This window comes from Mobula birostris, chromosome 11 (genome assembly GCF_030028105.1).
Source record: "Mobula birostris isolate sMobBir1 chromosome 11, sMobBir1.hap1, whole genome shotgun sequence".
In the NCBI taxonomy this organism is placed as follows: Eukaryota; Metazoa; Chordata; class Chondrichthyes; order Myliobatiformes; family Myliobatidae; genus Mobula; species Mobula birostris.
In genome coordinates, this window is record NC_092380.1 from 35,225,266 (window position 1) to 35,251,715 (window position 26,450).

At 44.4% G+C, this 26,450-nt stretch overlaps 1 protein-coding gene across 2 annotated transcripts in view; it reads left to right on the forward strand.

Annotated features, from left to right (window-relative positions):
* Positions 1-26,450, forward strand: part of LOC140205020 (cytohesin-3-like) — a 104,239-nt gene that overhangs the window by 6,904 nt on the left and 70,885 nt on the right. The window contains exon 1 of one of the 2 annotated variants that reach the window (XM_072272093.1): positions 4,812-4,875. The exons of the other annotated variant lie outside the window; for it this stretch is intronic. The gene's annotated coding sequence lies outside the window, so the exon portion shown is untranslated. Of the gene's footprint in view, positions 1-4,811; positions 4,876-26,450 lie in introns of those variants that run through there. 2 annotated transcript variants of the gene reach the window in all.

Consider the following 26,450-nt stretch of genomic DNA (forward strand, 5'->3'; position numbering starts at 1 on the left):
GATCAACAACTGAGTCCAAGGTGTCGGCCATTCACCTGTCTGCCAGATCTTATTGCAGATGGCGGTAAGCATGTCTACCATGGCCTCTCCTCCATGCTTCAGCAGTTCAGCAGGGATGTTGTCAACTCTTGCTGACTTCCCGCACTTCAGTGATCGTAGAAGCGGCTTCAACTTCTTCACGCATGATTGGATAGTCATCCTCATTGGAAGATTCCTGCACATTCAGCATTACCATCCCCTATAAAAACCTTAAGAAACTAAGAAATATATGAAAGATAAATAATCAGTGCAAAAAGAGACCAAAATAGCAAGGTAGTGTTCATGGGTTCAGAAATCTGATGTCAGAGGGGAAGAAGCTGTTCCTAAATCATTGAGTGTGTGTCTTCAGGTTCCTGTACCTCCTCCCTGATGGTAGCAATGAGTAGAGGGCATGTCCTGGAAGGCGAGGGACCTTAGTGATGGATCCACCATTTTTAGACATCGCTTTTTGAAGATTCCCTCACAGGTTTGGTGGCTGGTGCCCATGATGGAGCTGACTGAGCTTACAATCCTCTGCAGCTTTTTCTGATCATGTGCATCGGAGCCTCCACACTAGCCAGTGATGCAACCAGTCAGAACGCTCTCTATGGATCACCTGTAGGAATCTGATAAAGCCTTGGGTGACATATCAAAGTCCTTGCCTACCCAACCTCTCCCTATAAGCCAGTCCCTTGGGTCCTGGCAACATACTTGTAAATCCTTTCTGTATTAATTGTCTTATGAGCTTTATGTTTTTGCTTTTAGTGAATTCAGATCTTTCCAGGCCAATCAGGATCAAGAGTAAGGCAACAGTTTCTCCCTCTCTCTCTCTCTCACACACGCACACACACGCGCACACACACACACACACACACACACACACAGACACCTTGCAACTTCTCTCAATAAATGGAAGAGTTAGATCTCTGGTCTACCTATTTCTTGATCTTCCTAGGATGTGGCAGGGGATCCTTCCCTGTGTCAGTACTAAACTCAGTACTTTAGGTGTGGCTGCAACTTGGTGCTAACTCAGATTAATTTGTTTATCACATGCAAAGCACTGTGTAAAGTCTTAGGCACGTATATATAGTTTGGGTGCCTAAGACATTTGCACAGTACTCTGTCTGTCCATGTGGAGCAGGGAGTGAGTTTGTAAATCTGGTGGGAGCAAACGATGTTGGGAATGGCGAGGATGTTGGAAACGGGAGGGGTGTGGGCAGGTAGTAGAGAAGATGTGCCAGGGGCGGGTGCAGACACACCCAGCTCTGAGACACCAGGCAAGGTCATAAGATTCCATATTGATCATTATCTCTCTGGTACTTCCCGTTCCCTCCCTTACCCTCCCATGATTCCTCTCTCACTGCCCCCTTCTCACTCTCAGTCCACAATAGAGACCCATATCAGAATCAGGTTTATCATCACTCACATGGGTCAAGAAATCTGATTTTTTTTGCAGCAACAGTATAGTGCAATACATAAAATTACTACAGAACTGTGCAAAAGTCTTAGGCACCTGTGCTATACATATATGTGCCTGAGACGTTTGCACAGCAGTGTATATCAGAGCGTACATTGACAACCAGCACGAGCTAACAACATGCTGTGTATGTGTGAAGGTACACCGATGAATGAGCGATGCTTCGGTGGCTGTAAGCTTTGGCTGGACCCTGTTTGGAGCAATGGTTACATTCGCGACCCATTACTCCAGAAACATCAATTAGCTCACAGTACCACAGCTTGTAAATTGAAATTCAATGAATTACATAAATCTAGAGGTAAATCATTTGGGAATTTGCAAACTTTGAAAAGCAGCAAGGAGAATGCAAGGCTTACAGACGTCACAGTGGCACAGGTGGTAGAGCTTCAGAGAACAAGGTTCGTCCTCAACCTCGAGCACTGTCTGTATGATGTCTCCACGCTTCCCTGCAGCTGCAAGGACCTCCTCTCAGTGCTCTGGTTCTGAAGGACATGTGCATTGTTGAGTTGATTTTCCGCTGTAAGTTGTTCCTAGTGTGTAAGTGAGGGGCAGAATCTTGGGACGGGGGGAAGGAGCTGGTGGAAATGTGGAGGGTCCAGAGGATGTTTACAAGAATGATCCCAGGAATGATAGGGTTAACATAAGTGGAGCATTTGATGGGTCTGGACCTGTACTCGCTGGAGTTTAGATGAATGAGGGAGGTTGTCATTGAAGTTCATCGAATATTGAGAAGCCTAGGTAGAGTGGACATGGAGAGGATGCATCCTGCAGTGGGGGAGTCGAGAACCAGATGGCACAGACTCAGAAAAGAAGAACGTCCCTTTAGAACAGAGATGAGAAGGAATTTTTTTAGCCAGATGGTGGCAAATCTGTGGAATCCATTGCTACAGGTGGCTGAGGAGGATGTCATTAGGTATAACTAAAGTAGAGGTTGACGGATTCTTGATTAGTAAGTGCATCAAAGGTTATGAGGAGAAAGCAGGAGAATGGGGTTGAGAGGGAAAATACATCAGTCACGAAAATATGGAGTAGTAGGTGATGGGCTGAATGGCCTAATTCTGCTCCAATGTCTTATGTTTTCAATAAAGAATGTCTTAAGTGTAACTGGATGGTTGATGGCTTACACGGACTCGGTGGGTTGAAAGGACTTTTTTCCGAGACATGTTCCCTTATAATTCATTGAATTAAGTCTATAAACTGATCTTTACCCAACTTTCAACAATTTCTTTAGTTTACAAGATTCTGAACATCCTCAAAATTGTCCTGGCTCCTGCTTTTTCAGGGAAAAGTTGGAAATTCCTCCTGTGGAGTCGAGCTGTTCACGATGAGGCCTCACTCAGGTTGGAGGAGCAATACTTTATATTCTGTCTGGGTAGCCTCCAACCTGATGGCATGAACATTGACTTCTCTAACTTCTAGTAATTTTCCCCATCCCTTTTACCCTCTCTCACCTTAACTCATTGCCTGCCTATCGTCTCCCTCTAGTGCTCTTCCCACCCCTTTTCTTTCTTCCATGGCTTTCTGTCCTCTCCTGTCAGATTTCCCCCTCTCCAGCCCTCTACCTCTTTCACCAATTGACCCTAGCTCTTCACCCCCCCTCCCAATTTCACCTACCACCTTGTGTTTCTCCCTTCCCTCCCTTCACCTTCTAAATCTGAGTCCTCATCTCTTTTTTTTGGTCCTGTGGCAGGGTCTCAGCCCAAAGTGACAACTGTACTCTTTTCCACAGATGCTGCCTGGCCTGCTGAGTTCCTCCAGCATTTTGTGTGTGTTGCTCAGATTTCCAGCATCTGCAGATTCTCTCTTGTCCGTTCCCTTTTTTCTTGTTTGGCCTGGGTTTAAGATTGAAGGGTTTGGATCTTGCCCTAGGTTCAATCTCCTTTCTGATACATTTTTAAACCATCCTGAGACTAAGACACAAACAACAGGAATTCTGCAGAAGCTGGAAATTCAAGCAACACACATCAAAGTTGCTGGTGAATGCAGCAGGCCAGGCAGCATCTCTAGGAAGAGGTACAGTCGACGTTTCAGGCCGAGACCCTTCGTCAGGACTAACTGAAGGAAGAGCTAGTAAGAGATTTGAAAGCAGGAGGAGGAGGGGGAGATCCAAAATGATAGGAGAAGACAGGAGGGGGAGGGATGGAGCCAAGAGCTGGACAGGTGATTGGCAAAGGGGATATGAGAGGATCATGGGACAGGTTAACTGGCTGCAGGAAATTGCCTTAAGTTTGCAGGGCAGTGGTGGAATCTGGGGGTAGGGAATGGGAATGGGGGAGAGAAAATGAGGAAATAATAGAGTGCGGAATGATGGGATTACTCTCTGAGAGCTAGCATAGACTGAATGGCCTGAATGACCTTCATAACACTGGAATAAATATATGAAGGGAACCAAAACAACGTTGCTCCAGAGTAGAGCCTGAGTGATCCTACACAGGAAAGGACCCTGTCAGTTCAATTTATTGTCGTCTGACTTTACATATATACAATCAAACTGAACACGGTTCCTCCAGACCACCGTACACCCACAGAATGTATATCACATATATTACCAAAATAAGTTCATGCAATATAATTCAAAACGTGCGTAGTGAGCAGCACAGGTAAACGGTGAACAGTAAACAGCTTGCTGTCCGAGTGACAAGACCTCAGAGGTAGCAGGGTATTCACCGGTCCACACACCCACTTTGTTTTATCCCCATCACCACACAGACGCACTAAACTGGAGTTTTCAAAGAGCCAGCACGGAAAGGCTCCATTAGAATATGTGGCCTTGCATTAAAGAAGCTGTTTTATTTATTTATTTATTGAGATACAGCACTGCCCACCAACTTAACCCTTGCCTAATCACAGGACAATTTACAATGACCAATTGACCTACTGACCGTTTGTCGTGGGACTGCGGGAGGAAACCGGTGTGGCTGGAGGAAACGGGGAGAATGTGAAACTCTTTTCAGAACCTTACGGTCCCTCCCCGTGAAAAGGCTGGGGAGTGGCAAAACGCCTTCTTGAACTGCTTGTGGTTAGGTGAGTTAGGCTGTGGTGAGAAAAGCGTTTTTATAGTTCACAAGAACACTTAAATAAGTGGAAATATTCAAAAGTCAGGCAGTGTCTGTGAAATAGTTTATTATTGTCACATTTACCGAGGTCCAGAATGTCCTGCATACCGTCCATCTCCACCAAGTTACCACAACACTGCACTGAGGTAAAAAATAACAGAATGCAGAATAGAGTATTACAGTTACAGAGAGAGAGAGAGAGCGCAGATATTCAGGCAGGTGCCAAGTTACAGCGAGGTAGATTGTGCCGTGAAGAGTCCATTTTATCGCACGACAGGAGCATTCAATAAAACAGCGGGGTAGAAGCTGTCCCTGAGCCTGGCGGTATGTGCTTTTGTATACCTGGTGGAAGGGGGAGAAGAGAGAATGTCCGGGGTGGGAGGGGTCTTTGGTTATCTTTATAGACAGAGGCTGACTTCCGTGATGTGCTGAGCTGTGTCAACAACTCTCTGCAGTTACATGCAGTCACAGGCGGGGTAGAGAAACAGAGTTAATCCTCCGCGTTCATAATCATTCATCTCGTCCCAGCTGGATTAATGGCCCTTTTCTAGTTGACCCCAGTCCGTCATCCACCCTATAGAATGTTTCTTTCAGTAGGAAAGTGTAGGACCAGAGTGTACAGTCTCAGAACAGAGATGAGGAGCAATTTCTTTAGCCAGAGTGTGGTGAATCTGTGGTGTATATTGGCTGTGGAGGCCAAGTCATTGGATATATTTAAAGCGGACATTGATAAGATCTTGATTAATGAGGGTGTTAAAGGGTATGAGACAAAGGCAGGAGAATGTTGGTGAGAGGGTGTCAGTAAGGAGTTTGTACATTCTCCCCATGACCACGTGGGCTTTCACTAGGTGCTCCTGTTTCCTCCCACAGTCCAAAGATGTTGGTGGGTTAATTGGTCATTGTAAATTGTCCTGTGATGAGGCTAGAGTTAAACTATGGGTTGCTGGGTGCTGCGGCTTGAAGGGCCAGAAGGCCTATTCAGTACTATATCTCAATAAATAATCAGCCATGATCGAATGACTTGATGGGCTGAATGGCCTACTTCTGCTCCTATATTTTATGGTCTTATGGTCAGTCACAAGCTCTCCCCCACTCCTTCCTCTTCCTTACACCTTCAACTTTCGCAAGAAAGTCGTCGGCCTTTGGTGTGACCTCATTTTTTCGCCACAAAGGTGTTGTTTATCTGACCTACGGGCTATTGCTGGAATTTCAGCTTCTATTCCGAGTTTACAGCATCTTTGCTTTTGCTTCTTAAACCCATCACCGTTACTGGGGCACAGGCTGCCGACAGCAGTTCGCTAGCATCCCAGCATCCTCTGTCTTGGGCTGAAGGTTAACTGGCTGTGTGTATCCTGCTTCCACCACAGCACTTCATACGTCCTCTGGGTGAAGATCCTTCCTCTCCCAGGAATGAGGGCTTTGAAGCTTCTGTTAGCGTTTCTGTAGCCCTGGGTTTTTACGGGATGGAGTTGCTAGAACCTTGTCCAACCCTTCTCCTTTCACAGCCGGGCTTGGGACTGTCCGTGGCAGAGTTAGCATCTAGACGTATCAGTGGTAATGCTCCAGCATTTCAGCACAAGCAGGGCATTACCTGAGCATCTTGTGGTTAATGTTTCTACCGGAATAAACTCATTATTATTATTCATTGTCTTGTTTGTCGATAAGTTAGTTATTACTACCCGACTATACCACTTTATTAGGGACACTTGAATACCTGCTTGTTAATGCAACCATTCAATGTGCAAACGAAGACCAATAGTGCAAATAAAAAATACCAAGAAAATGAGTTATAAATAGCCCTTGAAAATTAGTCAGTAGGTTGTAGAATCAGATGTAAAATAGATGTGGCCTGACCTGCTGATTTCCTCCAGCATTTTGTGTGTGTTACTCTGGATTTCCCGCATCTGCAGAATCTTTTGTGTTTTCAAAAAAGATTGAACTTTTTTGTAATCAACAAACATCCGAGAGAGAGAGAGAGAGAGAGATAGAGGGAGAGTGAGAGAGATATGGAGAGAAGGGGAGAGAGAGTGGGATAGAGAAAGAATGAGTGAGAGAGAGTGAGTGAGAGAGAGAGGGAAAGAGAGAGTAGGATACAGAGAAAGAGTGAGAGAGAAATATAGAGAGAGGGGGAGAGAGTGGGATAGAGAGAGAGTGAGGGAGTGAGAGAGAGAGAGTGAGGGAGTGAGAGAGAGAGGGGGAGAGAGAGTGAGAGAGAGTGGGACAGAGGGAGAGTGAGAGAGATATAGAGAGAGGGGGAGAGAGAAAGAGTGGGATAGAGTAAGTGAGAGAGAGTGGGATAGAGAAAGAGATAGAGAGAGAGGGGAAAGAGAGAGGGAGAGAGAGAGCGCTAGCTGTAAGGCAGCAGCAAACAGCACTACCTGCTGCACTGCCGGGCACCTTGTACCAGCAGGTGAATCCATTTAGAGAGTGGTGGGAATGGGGGGCTCAGTCCTATAGAAGGTGATCCTAAAGGGGTGAAATTCCACTGAGAGTCCAGAACTGGGATAGAAGATGGAACAGGCCCTTCGGCCCACAATGTTGTACCTGTACCAGTCAATGACACCCAATCCTCCTACTTGCATATGGTCCATATCCCTCCATTCTCTTCACTTTCCTGTCTAAGAGCCTCTCAGACCCACCTTTCGTATCTGCCTTCCCTACCATTCCTGGCATCCATTGCTCTCTGTATAAAAAAAAATTACTCCACAATCTCCTTCGAACTTTCCTCTTCCCGAATTAAATATTCCAGACATTTCAACTGTGGGAAAAGGATTTTGGCTGCCTATGCTATCTGTGCCTCTCATAATCTTATAAACCTCTATCAGATCTCCCTTCAGCCTCCACCACTCCAGAGAAAACAACCCCAATTTGCCCACCAACCCCTTAAAGCTCATGCTCTCTAATCCAGGCAGCATCCTGGTGAACCTCACCTGCATCGGCTCCAAACCTCATATACCTCTTGTAACAGGGTGGCCAGAACTGTGTGCAATATTCCAGATGTGGCCTAACTACAGTTTATAAAGCTGCAACATAACTTCCTGACTCTTGACCTCAGCTCTTTGTCTAATAAAGGTAAGCAAGCCATTTGCTTTCTTTGCCACCCTGTCCATTTGTTTGGCCACTTTCAGGAAGTTACGGATCCCAGAAGCTGTCCATTTAAAGGTTTGCAAAACTACAGAATGTTCTAGACCGGTAGACTGCAGTAGGATGAAACTCAATGGAACATTCTAGACCAGAAGCCCATGGTAGCTTTCAATTCTATAGAGCATTCTAGACCAGTGAGCTGTAAAAGCTTGCAACTCTATGGAACATTCTAGGTTATTAGACTGAGTACCTTGCAACTCGATGGAATGTTCTATACAAGAAGGCTGTGGTAGCATGGAACTCTATGGAACATTCTAGGTTAGTAGGCTGTGGTACCTTGCAACTCGATGGAACATTCTAGTCCAATGGGCTGCAGTAGCTCACTTGTTCAGAATATTCAAGGCCAAGATTGGTAGATCTTTGAGGAATCGAAAGGACATTGGGATCAGTTAGAAGTTGGATGAGGCAAAAAATTAGAACAAAACAAAAGCTCCACTGTAATAGCAAAGTGGTGGTGGTGCTGCTGTACTGAGGCAGTGGTGAGGCTTGAGCAGGTTCTTTCCAAGAACCAAATGGTTGAAGTGAAGTTGCTACAACGTGGATTACGTGTTCACGTCTCCATTCTCATCATGGAGTGCTTACACAGGTAAGTATCGGCCACAGCTCACACCTTCTTCTTCGCTGTGGAACAATGGGTCTTTTTTATACCCACCTGATGGGATCTTTGCGCGGTATCACACTTGGTAGATGGCACCTTCAACAGTAGTACCTCCCTTAGGGTTGCCCTGGTCAAGCCCACAGTGGGACTCAACCCCTCTGCTGCGTTACGCACTGAGCACTGGCGGACACCGTAGCTTCAGCAAAGAAGAGGCCATCAATTAACCAGATGTAGTATGTGAATCAAGGATAAAGGATCAAATTTATTCGCCAACATTCATTGGGAATCTGCTGTGGTGTGTTGGTGCAACAAGCAAAAAAAAATCAACTTTCAACAATTGTAAAGAATAAAGAATTATATAAAAATGTAAAGTACTGATATGGAATAAAATGTGCATAAATACCGGCATGTACTTACAATGTAAACAGCTTTATAAAAAGTGGTGTAAAGTTTTTTCAATGTATACTGTAATAGAGACAGGCTGCCACTTTAAGAGACTGGGGCAACCATCGCTCCTGATATTGGTCAAGATGGTGCTGAGCCATGACCTCCATTGAGTTTGTGGCGCAGAATTTGTTCTTTTTAAGTGAGGGGAGTCAGGGGTCTGGTAAGGGTTTAGGATCAGGGATGTTAGGGGAGTTAGAAGCCAGGCCTCTGTTCTGCTTTCGAAGTCCAGCGATGGGCACAAGTGAGGAAGGACATCCGGAGTGCAGGCTTTCTCTCCACAGTCTGCATTTGTAGTCCAGTTATGCAGGTGGGTGTTGAAGTACATCCATGGATGTTAGGTGGGTCCCAGGATCAAGCAGGATGCATGAAGAGGCATGAGGGCTGGTCATTTGGCAGGCCCAGAGTTTGGACTTGGTCGTTAGCTAACCCGGGGGTCAATACGGTCGATCGGAAGTCCAGAAGGTGAAGCCCAATGACCGAAGCCAGTCCTGGAGTTGAAGGACTGGCCATGCGTTTGTGGGTGGCCAGGAGGGAGGAAAGGGGTTGTTTTGATGTGTTCTGTGTTGTTCTGCTGGACATTTCTGTTGGAATATGTGGTGAGTGTCACATTTTACTGTGTGCTTCCATGTACACAAAATTCATAAATCTGATTCTGATGTTCAATGAATTTTACCAAGCAAATATTGTCACCTGCAGAACAAAAATGGTCTCCAATGTGTGACTTCCTCCAGCTGTCAACTAACAGTGGGTGGATCTGTCATCCCGCCTGTGTGACCGTCTTTGTATCTCCCGTAAAGGATCAAATGGCTTTTTAATGCAGTGACTGTCCTAGCTGCACCAACAGACTAGTCGACGTTCTATAGATGATGGACCATACCATCAAGATGGACAACCCCAGGTAACAGATGTCCATCTCCTGTAGCCCTTGTATTGCGGGGCCCAAAGGCTCAGATTATCCAGCTGATCAGATTAACAGCTTTGAACTTTGAACTCTGCCCTCTCACATGGAGCAGTTAGAAAGAAAAACTGGGCAGTTCGCCTGGAACACTACTTATCCTTCGATCGATATCCCTACACAAACTCTCCAATTTTAAACCAATCTACCATTGCTTGTCCAGGCTCCTCCATTAGAACCTGGCACCTCTACTGCCAAGAAGGACAGGGCAGTGGGCAAATGGGAACACTGTCCCTTTCAACGTCCCCTCCAAGTCACACACCATCTTGATGTAGAAATATCGCCTTTCCTTCAGTGTTCCTGTGCCTCAATTCTGAGACTCCCTCCTCTTCTCCAGATGGACTGCAGTGGCTCAAGAAGGTGGACCATGCTTCCCTTCTCAAGGGTAATATGATGGGCAATACATTCTGGAGGGTCTGTTCTCTGAGTTACAAACACGTATTGATATCTGTGTTTATATTTGCGGTGCTTGTCTGCCTGTTTCTTTGTTACTAGCACATTGTAGCAAACATGGTCCTTTGCAGCCTTTATTTTCTATGCGCTGTTGCATTGGGCAGTCCTGCTAGCATTGTATTGGTATAGGACAACACTGAGACGTGGAAGGTCTGCGCACTGGGCAGGATGTGGTTCTGATATCAGAGACTGCAGATTGCTGGGTCTTTAACCACACACCAGTCTAGCTTGCAAAACGTGTGCGTCGCAAATGTTACCAGAGCAGCAGCCTCATCTGAAGACAATCTTTCTGAGGTTTTAAAGTTCAATTAATGACGATCTGATAACAATGATCTTCTGCCTCCTCGCCTTCTCCCCTCTCCCTAGAATTTATCATCTTGATGTTGTTTTTGTGTTGCGGGGGGAATGTTAGCAAAAACAATACTGCAGACTTTGCAGTGATGTTCAGTTCAGCTTTGTTCCCCAGGTCAGCACTTTTCTCTCTCACTGATGGGGCTTTAAATGAGGGCTTCTTCTGCGCTCTCAGATGGACCTGCGTGGCTTGTTTCAGTGAAGGGAGCGTTACAGGGTCTATTTTAGAGAAGGGAAGGGGAATTCATCTGGACAACATTTACCCTACAATCAACGTCGCAAAACAAACCCTCCAAATCCAGAGCAACACAAAAAATGCTGGCGGAACTCAGCAGGTCTATGGAGAAGAATAATAAAGAATTGACATTTCCCAGTGGAGACACTTCACCAGAACTGAAAGGGAAGGAGGGAGAAGACAGAATAAGAAAGTGGGGGGGAGGGGAAGGAGTACAGGCCGGCAGGTGACAGGTGAAACCATGTGAGGGGGCAGGTAGGGTGGTGGGGCAAGGTAATGAAGCTGGGAGGTGATAGGTAGAAAAGGCTGGAGAGGAAGGAATCCAATAGGAGAGTGGATAATGGGAGAAAAGGAAGGAGGAGGGACACCAGAGGAAGGAGATAGGCAGACGAAGAGAAGATGTATAAAAAGGGGAATGGAAAAAAAAGAGAAAGGGGAGGGGGGAGAAATTACAGGAAGTCAGAGAAATCGATGTTCATGTTGTCGGGTTAGAGGCTACCCGGGCGGAATATGAGTTGCTGCTCCTCAAGCCTGAGAGTGGCCATTTTGTGGCAGTAGAGGAGACCATGGACCGACATGTCGGAATGGAAATGGGAAGTAGAATTGAAATCCCTCCCGCCTGTTCTGCTGGACACAGCAAAGATAATTGACATCTAAGTCTAAAGTTATTATCATCCACAAAATAACACCCTGAGCTGAAATAATCTTTCTGACCTTCTTGTCTTTAGCTTCAAGTATCTGATCTGTCTGAGTGGGATTCGTACTTTTTCAGAAAGTTCTAGAAAATAAAGAGGCCCGTTACAAAGATGCTGACTGCTGCCACAGTCCTTTTCATCATCCGTTCAGGCCATTGTTCCTGTGCTAACCCTGGGGAGAACGGTCCATTTAGCACACACAAAATGCTGGAGGCACTGAGCAGGTCATGCATGGTCAATGGAGAGGAATAAACAGTTGACGTCTCAGGCCGAGACCCCTCATCAGGGTCTCCCCTCTCATCACTTCCCTTCTCACCTCTTTCAAGTGCCCCTCCTTCTTTCCTTTCCCTCCTCTCTTATCAGATTCCTTCTTCTTCAGCACTTTACCTCTTCCACCTGTCACCTTTCAGTTTCTCGCTTCATCCCCTTCCCCACCCACCTTCCCCCTCACCCGGTGTCACCTATCACCTGCCAGCTTGAATTTCTTCCCCTCCCCCACCTTTTTATCCTCATGTCTTTCCCCTTCCTTTGAAGGGTTTCAGCTCAAAACGTTGACTGTTTATTCCCCTCCATAGATGCTGCCTGACCTGTTGAGTTCCTCCAGCATTTTGTGAGCCTTGCCTTGGATTTGCAGCATCTGCTGAATTTCTTGTGTTCATGGACAGCTCTTTGAGTACAACTTCCAGCACTAAGTCTGTAGCCTTCTATGCCTAGGCAATTTAATTATTCATACACTAATACTTACACTAGTAGTACCTTTATATAGTGATGGCCTTTTCCTCTATCCCCCTTTCAGCCAGTGAGATAAATACCCCACTGCCCTCTGGGTGAAAAGACACTTTTCCTTCCACTATATTTTAAATTTATTCCCCTAATTTTTGATCCCTCTGCTTATGTCTAATTTCTTCCTGTCTACTGTTTCAAATCTCTTCATCACTGTTTACCTCCCAGTTAAGTCTTGCCCCATCTTCCTCTCCAAAGAGAACAACTGCAGCCTAGACTCTCTGTGTAAAAAAAATTGCCCTGCACTTCTCCTTTAAATTTGTCCCTCTCACCTTAAAGCTATGTCCTCTAGTATTTCACATAAAAGTTGCTGATGAACGCAGCAGGCCAGGCAGCATCTCTAGGAAGAGGTACAGTCGACGTTTCAGGCCGAGACCCTTCGTCAGGACAAGTATTTGACATTTTCCCTCTGGGGAAACGCTGTGAATATCTATCCAATCTATGCCTCTCATCATTGTATCAGGTAACCTGTTCCACAGAAAAGATTCCAGTCGCTCCTTAGAAAGTCATAGAACACTACAGCACAGAAACAGGCCCTTTGGTCCATCTAATCTGTGCAAACTTTTATTTTGCCTAGTCTCATTGACCTGCACCTGAACCATACTTTTGTGATCTATATACCTAGCCAAACCTCCCTTAAGTGTTGAAATCAAACTCACATCCATTACTTCCAATGCCAGCTCATTCTCCACTCTCACCACCCTCTGAGCGAAGAAGTTCCCCTTAAATCTTTGACTTTTCACCCTTAACTCATGACCTCTATTTGTAGTCTCACCCAACCTCAGTGGGAATAGCCTGCTTGCATTTACCCTGTCTACATCCATCATAGCATTCTGGGCTGCATATTTTGCACCATCTCCAAAGCCTCCACATCCTTCCAATAGTGTGGCCAGAAATGCACACATTTTTCTAAATCTGGCCTGACTATAGTTTTATACTGTTGTAACATGACTTCCTGACTACTGCAGCGTAGCGGTTAGCACGACACATTTACAGCTCAGGGCGTTCCTGCGTTTGGAGTTCAATACCGGTGCCGTTCTGTAAGGAGTCTCTTCACGTCCTCCCTGTGGAATGCGTGGGTTTTCCCCAGGTGCTCCGGTTTCCTCCCACAGTCCAAAGACCTATTGGGTCATTGTGAATTGTCTGTTGATTAGATAAAGGTTAATCGGATTTGTCAGGTATGGCTTGAAAGGGTGGAAGGGCTTACTCTACACTGTATGGCTAAATAAATAAAAATTATACTCAGTGTCCCAACTAACGACGACAAGCTTTCTTTACCACCCTCCTGACCATCTCTGTTGTAAGTTTCGGCTGTATGGCTAAATAAATAAAAATTATACTCAGTACCCCAACTGACAATGACAAGCAGGCCATATGCTTTCTTTACCACCCTCCTGACCATCTCTGTTGTAACTTTCATTATTGCCACTAAGGACCTGTATCTCAAGATCCCTCTATGCATCAACATTCCTCACGATTTTGTAATTTACTGTACGAATCCTACAAAAAGTAGTGAATATTGCCCAGTCCATCATGGGTAAATTTGACTCTTCAAAATGCATTACCTCACATTTGATTGAGTTTAATCTGACATTTCTCTGTCCGGATTTCCAACTGGTCTTTATCCTACTGTATCCTTTGACAACATTCCTAAGTGTCCACAATTCCCTGAATTTTCCAGCCTGCTGCAAATTTACTAATCAGAAGGGCTATAGATATAGTCTGTGAGTCAGTAGGGTTGGTCGGTACCATCTGAGGGGAATAATGCTCATAGTGATTTTTGGCAATGTATGCATCTCTAGAGTTAGAAAATATGTAATAGCATTGCACCAGTGGTAGCTTTATCATAATCATAACAATCAATAATTTTCACAATTATGATTAATCTTTATTAATACTCATAATAATTTTCCAAGTCTTCCATGTCTTCCACATCTTCATCTGAACTTTCCACACTCTCTGAGGTGGATGCCTGGTTCTCACAGTCTGCCAGTCTACATATGTCAGTACACCTGAGGCCATTTGCAACACACATATATCTTGGGAGTGAACAACATTTTGGACAGTTACACGCCAGTAGATCCAGGACGACATCGGGTACTGGCTGGCCTTCCATTCAGTGCACCACCAACTGTTCAGCTTCCTCTTCTCTCTCCATCTTCCATCCTCTGCCAACAGGGCTTGGCACTTGTGGGTCCTTCTCCACACATCTTCTCCATATACCAGCCTGGGAGTTGGGTCACTGTGCATGTTTTGTTAAGCAGTCCTTGCATGGTGGGAGTTGATGACTTTCGATTTCACCTTTTTTGGCACAGAAAAGGTGATACCTGAGCTCATTGATCTTGGTGGTCAATGCTTTTGGAGTATACAGGAGGCAGGTAAATGCCTCCAGTTTGTCCATCAATTCTGGGGAGTGATCCCATTCCTGACCCAACTCTAAGAATGTGTCCTGAGTTTCCCTGTTGCTGGTCAGAAGTTTTAGGGCACTTGTCTTCCCTTTGCCTGCAAAAGCGCTTACAGTGTCACATCCTGTATATGTGTGCAACCCGATAAGAGCCCTACAAACCTCTATGCCAACAGTGGCAGCAACCTTCCTGATGTGTACAAGCCTTGTACGGGTTCTAGTGCCACACTTCTGGAACAATGGGGCCTCAATCTTGTCACAAAATGCTAAAGACATGATAAAGACATATGTGTCTTCTGAGCAGATCACTACAGATTGGTATCCCTCTCTTGTGGCTTGGGCAGCATGGAGAAGTAGGCAGCCATCTGCTTCTTCTCATTGACACTGAAGAGCTGACACCTCCTCACTGTCATGAGATGTGATTCTGTGACATTTGTCATTCACAGTTGCATACAGAATCTTCTCCTGTAGCTTCGCTCTGTACTCCGCCTTCCTCCATTCATGGACAGTGAAACTAATGAGACTATTTTTGTTACTGACTTTGGTCAGGAAGCTCCTCAATTACCTCACCTTCTGTGTGCCTGTGATGCCTTGCAACTCATGACCAGTCACCTCACCCTGTTGAGATCTTTCGCTATTCTTGATAGAGTTCTCCTTGTATGTGTTGAACACAACATCTATTCTGCTACTCTGACTGCCTTCCCTCAGAGCCATACCCAGAATTGTTGTGGCAACATCTCCGAAAGTAACTTGATGACCTTTCACTCTTTGGACCACGTTCATTCCATCAACCACTGTAGCAAAGTTCCCTGGGAGTTGCTCTTCTACTGCTACATTTTTCTGCAAGGTTGTGGTTAAAGTAGCTTTATTTGTCTTTCTCAGCAATCCTTCTAGTGTGGACAGGGCCCAGGGTAGTGGTCCAAAGGGATGAGAAAGGATATCCTCCATACGTAGACTGCGCCCATCACTATGATGCGTTCAAACAAAGACCTGTCTGCTTTCAAGATGATAGCCCTCCCATTTGATTTCACTTCTCTCTTCTTACACATATCATTGAATATTTTCAGCTTGTTGGTTTTCATTGGGTCATGGAATTTCTTTGCTGGTGGGTCTTCCTCTAGTCCCTCATCCTTGAAGGTTGCATAGAATTGCTCACCAATCTCATATGCCTTCATCAGGTCGGAGGCAACGTCCTTGGGGGCTGCCTTTGCTGTAGAGATGCTAATGAGGTCCTGCTTCTCTGCAAATGGGTTGACCCATTCATGTATGAGGCTAACCACAGCTGAAACTGCTTCCTCATCTTCCTGGATTCGTGGCCGCTGTAGCTCCGCATGACAAAGCTCTGATTTGTTACCTTGCACCATCTCCCTGAACTGTCCCAGGAATGCACTGCGGTGCTCGGCTGTTATGTAGTAACGCTTGATAGCTCCAGCATTGATGCTGAACCATGGTGTGCCTCCAGGAGTCTGTGTGTCTTTGTTCACTGTGGCTTCAATAGCCTGGTCCACAGGGATCTGCCCAAAGGGGTTGTTACTTGACAGCTGCACTGAGAATTGTCCAGCCTTGAAGGCCTCACACACAGAAGCATTCTTCTCTGGGAGGTTCATCATCTGAGCAAAGTAAGGGGACAGGACCTGGAGTAATTCATCTTATCATAGGCAAAGCACCATGGGATCACAGAAAGCTACCACCGCTGCAATGCTATCACATATTTTCTAGCACTAGGGGTGTATACCTTGCCAGAAATCACTATAAGAATTATTCCCCCCAGATGGTACCGGTGGCCCAAATTTGGGGTCCTGGCTCACGGACTAATATGGGTGCCTGCACATAGGCTTCCCCTCCAGACTAGGTGAGAATAGAACTAGAGGTCATTGTTTCAGGGTGAAAGGTGAAGTATTCGTGAGGGATCTGAGACGAAGCTTCCTTACTCCGGAGGTGGTGCGAGTGGGGAATGAGCTGCGAGCAGATGTAGTAAATATAGAAGCCATCAGAAAAAAAAACATCTGCAGACTACCAGATAGAAGCAGCCTACATTGAGAAGACTGTATGTCAAGGACGACTGCTACATGATCGTGGACCTAAAGCAAATTGGACGAGAGGAGATTGGAGGGATGTGGTCTCAGTGCAGGTAAAAGGCGGGAGGAGAAGATGGCAGCACACCTGCGTGTGCGCAGCCCTCCGGTGAAAAATGATATCATATCTGTTAAATAGGGGCCGTGGACAATTCTGATTTGATGGAGAATGGACATGAAAGCACAGAGGAACATCTGGAGAAATTTCTGAAATGCCCGTTGGCTGCTGTCATTACTGTGTGGTCGGGAATCTTTTGGAGGGTAGGCCTCAAATCCCCGGCTTTGCCTGCTTTTGGCGACCGAGAAGGAGGTCGAATCGTTCAGACAGAGATGGCGCTCAGTACTCGGTGTTGTAGAGCTGATCCGAGCTCGAAGTTTTCAGATGATTCAGAGTCGGATTGTGGTCGGCATGGCAGGGAGAGTTTTTCTTCCCTCTCCCATCTGCGTGAGATGTGGGACATTTGAGAGACTTTGAACTTTACTGTGCTCATGGACTTCTTCATCAAGTTATGGTATTGTTGCACTGTTTGTAACTATATGTTATAATTATGTGGTTTTGTCAGTTTTTTCAGTCTTGGTCTGTCCTGTGTTTTGTGATATCACACTGGAGGAAATAATGTATCATTTCTTGATGCATGCATTACTAAATGACAATAAAAGAGGACTACGTGTCTTCATAATCTAAAAAAAATTCAAACTGGGCAGAAGATCAGGTTAGCATGGACTGAATGGGCTGAAGGGCTTGTTTCTACGCTCTATGATTCTACGACCTACAGTACTGCGCAAGTCTTTGGCACACGTGCACATATGCATAACTGGGGTGCACAGTACTTTAGTAATTGCACCCCTTCTCTGCCACCTGTCCCACACCCCTCCCGTGATGCTCCACCCTCACCATTCCTGACATCCTTTGCCCCTGCTGGATTTACAAACTTGCTCTCCACTCCATGTTGACAAATACTGTACTGAGTAAGTGTCTTAGGCACATGAACTATATGAATGTGCACAGTACCGTACATTTTAATCCCGATCGTTTAAATATAAAGGTCCTAGCATAGATCTAGTCACAGGGAACACAGCTAGTCACAGACCTCATGTCATTTAGCCACACAGCATGGGAAAAGGCCCTTTAACCCAATCCCATGCCGAGCAAGGTTCCCACTTAACCTAGGCTCAGTTGAAAGGTCTTGGTCTGAAACCTTGGGTGAGTGGGCAAATTCATGGCAGATGCAATTTAATGTGGATAAATGTGAAGTTATCCACTTTGGTGGCAAAAATAGGAAAACAGATTATTATCTGAATGGTGGCCGATTAGGAAAAGGGGAGGTGCAACGAGACCTGGGTGTCATTATACACCAGTCATTGAAAGTGGGCATGCAGGTACAGCAGGTGGTGAAAAAGGTAAATGGTATGCTGGCATTTATAGTGAGAGGATTCGAGTACAAGAGCAGGGAGGTACTACTGCAGTTGTACAAGGCCTTGGTGAGATCACACCTGGAGTATTGTGTGCAGTTTTGGTCCCCTAATCTGAGGAAAGACATCCTTGCCATAGAGGGAGTACAAAGAAGGTTCACCAGATTGATTCCTGGGATGGCAGGACTTTCATATGAAGAAAGACTGGATGAACTGGGCTTGTACTCGTTGGAATTTAGAAGATTGAGGGGGGATCTGATTGAAACGTATAAAATCCTAAAGGGATTGGACAGGCTAGATGCAGGAAGATTGTTCCCGATGTTGGGGAAATCCAGAATGAGGGGTCACAGTTTGAGGATAAAGGGGATGCCTTTTAGGACCGAGATTAGGAAAGACTTCACACAGAGAGTGGTGAATCTGTGGAATTCTCTGCCACAGGAAACAGTTGAGGCCAGTTCATTGGCTATATTTAAGAGGGAGTTAGATATGGCCCTTGTGGCTACAGGGATCAGGGGGTATGGAGGGAAGGCTGGTACAGGGTTCTGAGTTGGATGATCAGCCATGATCATAATAAATGGTGGTGCAGGCTCGAAGGGCCGAATGGCCTACTCCTGCACCTATTTTCTATGTTTCTATGTTCATTCCCCTCCATAGATGGTGCCTAAGCTGCTGAGTCCCTCCAGTGTTTTATTCAAAGTTCAAATTAAATTTATTATCAAAGTACATATATGTCACCATATACAATCCTGAGATTAATTTTCTTGAGGGCATACTTAATAAATCCATAGAATCATAACCATAATAGAATCAATGAAAGACCGCACCAACTGGGAATTGAACCAGTGTGCAAAAGACAACAAACTGTGCAGATACAAAAAGAAAGGAATAATAATAATAAATATATAAGCGATAAATATCAAGAACATGAGACGAAGAGTCCTTGAAAGTGAGTCCATTGGTTGTGGGAACAGTTTAGTGATGGGGCAAGTGACATTATCCCCTTTGGTTCAAGAGGGGTAATAACTGTTCCTGAACCAAGCGGTGTGGGTCCTGAGGCTCCTGATGGCAGCAGGGAGACGAGAGCATGTTCTGTTTGGTGGGGGTTGCTGGTGATGCTGCTTTCCTACAAAGATGTGTAGATGTGCCCGGTGATGAGGAGCTGAACCACAGCGGTATTCTGTAGGCTGTGGACAATACTTCCTTTGTGCACTTCTGTTTGCCCGTGTTTGTCCCCTTCCTCTCCACGTGTGCCTGGCTCAACCATTTCCTCTCACGGCTCTTTCCATATACCCACCGCCCTCTGAAGTTTTAGATATAGCACATTGAGCCCATTACACCCAATTACCAGTGACCAATTAACCTTAAACCATGCCCTTAGCTTTTCCTTTCATTCCATTTCCCTGGAAAATAGACTGCTTCCACCCTGTCTATGCCAGAAGATCAGCCTACTTCACTACAGGCCCACAGTGTTGATCTCGACGTTGCAGTTGAGCTGCTTTAGTGTGATTGCAGCCTCACGCTAACATGTTCTGTTCACTCTCGGGTTTATTTTAGATGTGCCCTGACCACTGGAAGCAGGCAGGTTATGGTAAAAGTGCAATTGGTCTCCCAGTACCCTTTAAATACTGAAACCAAAACGTGAGGGGGATGTTGGGCAAATAAAGAGAACGTTTTGCCACTTTCACATCCCTTTCTTGGAGTCCCAGAGAACTTATACAGTCATTGAAATCACTGTTGTCTGGTGTCTGCCAGTCAGTTTGCAGCAAGATCACTTGATCAGCAGAGATCATCTTCCTTTCCAGTCCCAACGAATGGTGTCCACTCAAGGAGGCTATTCAGCCCAGCATATCTATGCTGGTCTGTCCCCTGTTCAATTCTACTTCCCAATGTTGGGACACAAGTCACAGCTCTTTGTCTATTCCCCGTTCTGGGTCACCTCCCACCCCTTTTCTTCTCCTCACCTCTCCCATCACTTCCCTTTCTCTCATGCTCATTCTCCTTCCCTTTCTCTCCAATCAAGTTCCTTCTTTTTCAGCTCTTTACCTCTTCCAACTATCATCTACAGCTTCTTACTTCATACCCTCTCCCACCCACCCATTTACCCCCTCACCTGGTCTCACCAATCAGCTGCCAGCTTGCACTTCCCCTCCCCCCCTTAGTCAGGCTTCATCCTCTTCCCTTCCAGCCCTAATGAAACGTCAACTGTTTATTTTCTTCCATAGATGCTGCCTGGCCTGCTGAGTTCCTCCAGAATTTTGTACTGTGCTGTCCTCAGAATGGCCACTGTGACTCTGACCAGTCAATTCAGTAGCGCTGATTGAAGGATTAGTTTTAACCAGGATACCAGGGAGATGCCGGGTGGCGGGTGGAGATACGTCTTTACCAAAGGGGGTGTGAGGCACTCCTCTCCTCCGCAGACCACCCTTTGGCAAGGTGTAGCACCTGGTTAGACCCTGATCAAGGTCATGTGAAGCCATGGGAGCAGGTGGTGGATGGTCGTATCAGCAGCTGGTGCATATCACAAGACCTGACACCAGGAGAGTATTAATAATGGCTGGGGTCACCCGCTTTGTAAAGACACTGCCCAGAAGAAGGCAATGGCAAACCACTTCTGTGGAAAAAATATTCCAAGGACAATCATGGTAGCTGATTGATCATGAATCAATACGTGACAAAATGGATTGATCCCCAGCACAGTTACAAAGATAATTCTGTATGGAGACCACAGCTGTCTATAATACAGTCTCATGAGTGTCTCTAAGATGTGTTTGCTCTTGTTATGAGCTCATTTGAAGGTTAAAGATGAGCTTTATTTGTCACATGTATACGTACGTCAAAACATTGAAACATACAGTGAAATGCGTCCAATCAATTCAGCGAGGATTGCGCTGGGGTGGATGGGAGTGAGGATTGAGGGGCAACACGCAAGTATTGCCACACTTCTGGCAACAAGAGCGTGCCACAACTCATGTATCCTCACCAGTATGTCTTTGGAATGTGGGAGGAAACCAGAGCACCCGGAGAAACATACGCAGTCACAGGGAGAACGTAGAAACTCCTTACAGAGAGCGACGGGAAATGAACCGCGATCGGTGATCACTGGTGCAGTGAAGCGATGCACTAATCACTACTCTACCACCTGCAGTAAAGGTCAGCACAACATTTGCTTGCTTCCTACTCCTGCATACTATTTTTAGTGAATCATAGAAAGTTATTTCTGTACAATTATTTTCGGTCTCCAAACATCAACATCTTCTGTCTTTCATCAGCTAAAAAAATACTTTATCTTTCTGACCTTTTCTTCTGAAATGACTTCACATTTGCCCACATTATATTCCATCAGCCATGTCCTTGATGTGCACAGTTCTTCAGGAAAGACTGACCAGGAAGTGACAGAACTCACAGTTTGGTAGATCAGATCACTGTCCTTTATTGCAGTGTGGTCACCTCAGGGCCAGTGAGGTGCGAAGCACACTGGGAGACTATTTCACTGAGCATCTTTGCTCCATTCACTACACTTGATGGTGACTTGGTAGGGGTGTACAAGATGATAAGACGCATGGATTAAGTGACCTGCCAGAATCTTTTTCCCATGCAGAAGTAGTTAATACAATGGGCCATCATTTTGAGGTGACTGGAGGAAAGTATAGTGGGATGTCAGAGGTAAGTTTTTTTACACAGAGAGTGGTGGGTGCGTGGAATATCCTACTGGGGTGATGGTGGAGGCAGGTACATAATGGGCATTAAGAAACTCTGAGACAGGCACATGGATGAAAGAAAATGGAGGCTATGCAGGAGTGAAGAGTTAGATTGATCTTGGAGTACGCTAAAGGGTCGGCACAACATTGTGAGCTGAAGGGACTGTAATGTACTGTAGTGTTCTATGTCCTATGCTCTATGTTCAGTGTGGATATTGTGGACTGATGAGACGATACTGGTGCTGTAATGTTCTATGGAACACAGCAGGTTCCATACCCTAAAAACCCTGTCTCTTTAAAAATCTACAATTCATCAACTACCTCACTACCAGATTTTTATTTTGTTTTTCTTGTGTCATTTTCCTGGGATGAAAACTGAAACAACTCAGGAAAACACAGGTGTATCGTGTGCAGTTCTGGTCACCTGCTTACAGGAAAACTAATTGATAAGATTGGAAGAGTACAGAGAAAACTTACAAAGATGTTGCCAGTACCTGAGTTACAGGGAAAGGTTGAGAAGGTTAGGTCTTTATTCCTTGAAACATAGAAGACTGAGGAGAGATTTGATAGAAGTATACAAAATTATGAGGAATATAGATAGGGTGAATGCAAGCAGGCTTTTTCTACTGGGGTTAGGTGAGACAACAACTAGAGGGTGAAAGTGAAATGTTTAAGTGGAACATGAGGTGTGGGGACACACTCAGAAGGTGAAGAGCTTCCAGCAGAAGTGGTGGATGCAGTTTCAATTTCAACATTTAGGAGAAATTGGGATAGGTACATGGATGGGTGGGGATGTTATGGAGAGCCATGGTCTGATGCAGATTGATGGGACTAGGCAGAACAAAGGCTTGGCACAGACTAGATGGGCTGAAGGGCCTGTATCTGTGCTGTAGTGTTCTATATTCTAACAACTCATTGTGGAGAGAGAAACACTGTTAGTGTTAGAGTTTGAAGAACTGGGGAAATATTACAGATGTAGTAGTTTCTAACTGAGTACGGGTTCAGGAAAAAAGAGAGCAAAGATCTACAGATAAATGCTGTGACGATGGGAGAGACAAGCAAGTGCATGAGTAATGGAGTGATAGTGCAACTGTATTGAACTCAAATAATCAGTGATGGCAAACTCCTGTTCCTTTTAGAGATACTCTCAGCTCTGTGAAGTCACGAGTTCAGGAATTTTCTCTGAGTTGTCCAGCTTGGGGAATTTTCTGAGATACAGTTAACCAATCTGCACCCTCTCCAGCTTCTGCTACTCCACAACATGGCTCAAAGTTCGAAGTAAATCTATTATTGAAGTGCGTATATGTCACCATATACCATCTGAGATTCAATTTCTTGCAGGCATTCACTGTATAACAAAGAACTATGGCAGAATCAATGTAAAACTTCACACAAAGACTGAAAAACAATCAAAGAGCAAAAGAAGATCATCTGCGCAAATACAAATAAAATAAAAATATACATAGATACATAATAAAAAATAAGCAGAATAATTATCTAACTTTAATATTAATCAATCTCACTATGATAATACAGGTGTTGATCGCCAATAGAATAAAGTGGAGTTTGATAGGCTCTGTTATGTATTTAATATTTCAGTAATATTTGAGTGATATTGTAAATATATTGTTTGATTAAGCATTCTTTGTTGTTTGCATAATGTATTGCAGGTTATCTATAAAAATACATATGTCATCACATCATATTGAAATGTGCGCGCTTCATTTCAATTAAAAACTAAGTTAGACTCACATCTTGGGCACTCTTGTTTTCCTTTCAATTAGTTTAATGTTTTGGAGTTACAAAAGATAATAGTGGTGACGAGGTATTTTTAGAACAAACCTGAAATGACTACCTACCTGTTGAAACACAGTTTCAAGTAAAAAAAAAGCAGTTGAGAAACGGTTGAGTTAAAGAAAAAAGTGCAACAATTTTTTTTCTTCTGAGCTGCATGTTTCCTTCAGAAAAGGAAAGAAAATCAAGTAAAAAAAAGGCAGAAAATGGATAAATTCATTGGTTCATAAACAATGAGTACTGGGTGATAATAATCATAAAAAAATGAGCAGAAATGGCTGGCTACATTGATAGATGGTCATGTTTGATTACACAACAGATAACTGAAATATGTATACTGAGCAAATTGAATAGTATTTTGAAGAAAATAAAATATCCAATGAGAAGCAAGTACCAGTTTTGCTGTGTATATTGGGTTCAACAGCATTCCATTTGCTTAGAAATTGAACAGCTCCAACCAAACCAGCTGAAATGAGCTTTGCTGATATTGTGAAAGTAATGCAGGAACATTTAGAACTGAAATCATTGTTGATTGCAGATGCTTTTGATTTCATAAGTGGAGTCAAAAAGAAGGGGAGTCCATTTCAGTGTATGAGTCTGAATTGAAGGAGCTGTCTGAACATTGTCAGTTTGAGAATGGGTTTAATGATGCATTGGGAGATCTTAAAAGAAAGCATTCAAAAACAGTTCCTAGCTGAAGCATAGCTTACATTGAAAACAGCAGTTGAAATATATGTATCAATGGAAACAGCAGACAAAGACACAACTGAGTTGCAGTCAGGAATGAAAGTGAGTGTGAATAAAATTGCAGAGCCTAAACAGAAACCAACCTGGCTGAACACCCTGTGTTACCATTGTGGCAGGGGCTCACATACACCAAACCAGTCCAGGTTTAATGGTGAAACTTGCAGAAAATGCAACAAATTAGGACACATACAAGGAGCATATTCGGCAGACAAAATTAAATGGACTGCTTAGGGAAGAGAAAAAGCTAAAAAGCCAAGCTGCAACTTCAAAGAGAGCACGAATCTGCATGCTATTGATGAGAGTGACACAGGACTTACCATATGAAAACCAACAATAGACAAGCTATATGGCTTACACCAGAACTGAACAGCAAATTAATTAAAATGGAATTGGTCACTAGCTCAGCTGTTTCAGTCATTTCACAAAATGAGTTTGAATGACATTTCAAAGACATTGAACTGAAGCCTTCAGATATCCAACTAAGAACTTACACTGGAGAAAAGATAACTCCTGTGGAATGACATTTGTAACAGTAAAATACAACAATCAACAAACCACATTGAGCTTGTATGTGGTAAAGACAGGAGGGCCATCATTGTGGGGGCATGATTGGCTGAGACATCTATAACTTCATTGACGATCCATCCACCACTTGTATGCCACATCCCCTGTAATAGAGTGAACCGAAAGCTAATTAGGAAAGGTACTGGATGGTGCCACAGGCATGTTCAAGGTTGGTATTGGAAAACTCAAGGGTAAAATTGTCAGAATCTTTGGTGATTTTAAGGTCACCATCAACCCAGTATTGAAAATAGATCAATACCCTCTGCCCAGGATAGAGGATATCTTTGCAAACCTGTCTGGAAGGAAACATTTCAACAAAGTGGACGTAACTGAGGCCTCCCTACAGATGGAGATTGAAGAAGAATCTGAAATGTTTCTCACCATAAACACTCACAAAGGACTTTGTTGCAAGAATAGGCTTATTTTTGCAGTAGCATTAGCATCTGCACCTGCCCTCTGGCAGAAAGCCATGGACCAGGTGTTGCAAGGCTACCCAGGTACTCAGTGTTATCTGGATGATATCATTGTTACTGGTGAGGATGACAAGGAACATCTCCAAAATCTCAAGACAGTGTTAAAAAGATTAGAAGATTATGGGCTGAGCATAATGCAGCAAGTGTGAATTCTTTAAACCAAGCATCTCTTACTGCAATCGCACCATTGACACATAGGAATTATGCAAGTGTGCTGAGAAAATTTAAGCAGTGGTGGACGTCCCAAAGTCAAAGGATGTGTCACAGTTGTGGCCCTTTTTAGGATTTGTTAATTACTATAACTGGTTCCTGCCAAACTTAGCAACTGTGCTCCATCCCTTGAACTCATTACTGTAGATAGGGAAGAAATGCCAATGGACAAAACAGTGTGAGGTGGCTTTCAGAAATGTAATGGTGATATCAGACACTGTACTCACATAAAATAATCCATATCATCCAGTGAAACTTGTCTGTGATGCTTTGCCTTATGGTATAGGTGTCACATGTTATGATCAATGGAAGTAAGTGCCCCAAAGCATTATATCACGTTGCTCTACCACTGCTGAGAAAAAATACACACAGATCAACAGAGAGGCCTTGAGTCTGGTTTGGGGTTTAAAATGTTTTAACCAGTAGTTGTAGGGGAAAGATTTACCCTCGTTACTGATCATCAACCACTAGTGCCCATTTTCAATCCACGGAAGGGTGTTCCACTAACAGCAGCAGCACAAATGCAGAGATGGGCTCAGTTTCTCGGAGGACACAATTACAAGATTGAATTCAAGAGGACAGCTAATCATGGAAATACTGAGGGATTGTCCTATTTACCTTTGGGAAAGGAAATATCTCAAATACTTACAAAAGAGGACACACTTTGACATATTCTCCTTAACACAAATTGAAAGTCTTCCTATTATGACAGGGATGATCCAAAGGGAACCCAGAAAAGACCTCACACTGTCTCAGGTCTAAATGGCAACCCAGAATAGCTGGAATTTGAGGTAACCCCACTTTTACCAGTTCTAGGATGAACTTACCCTTGATGAGGTTACCTCATGTGGGGGTTAAGA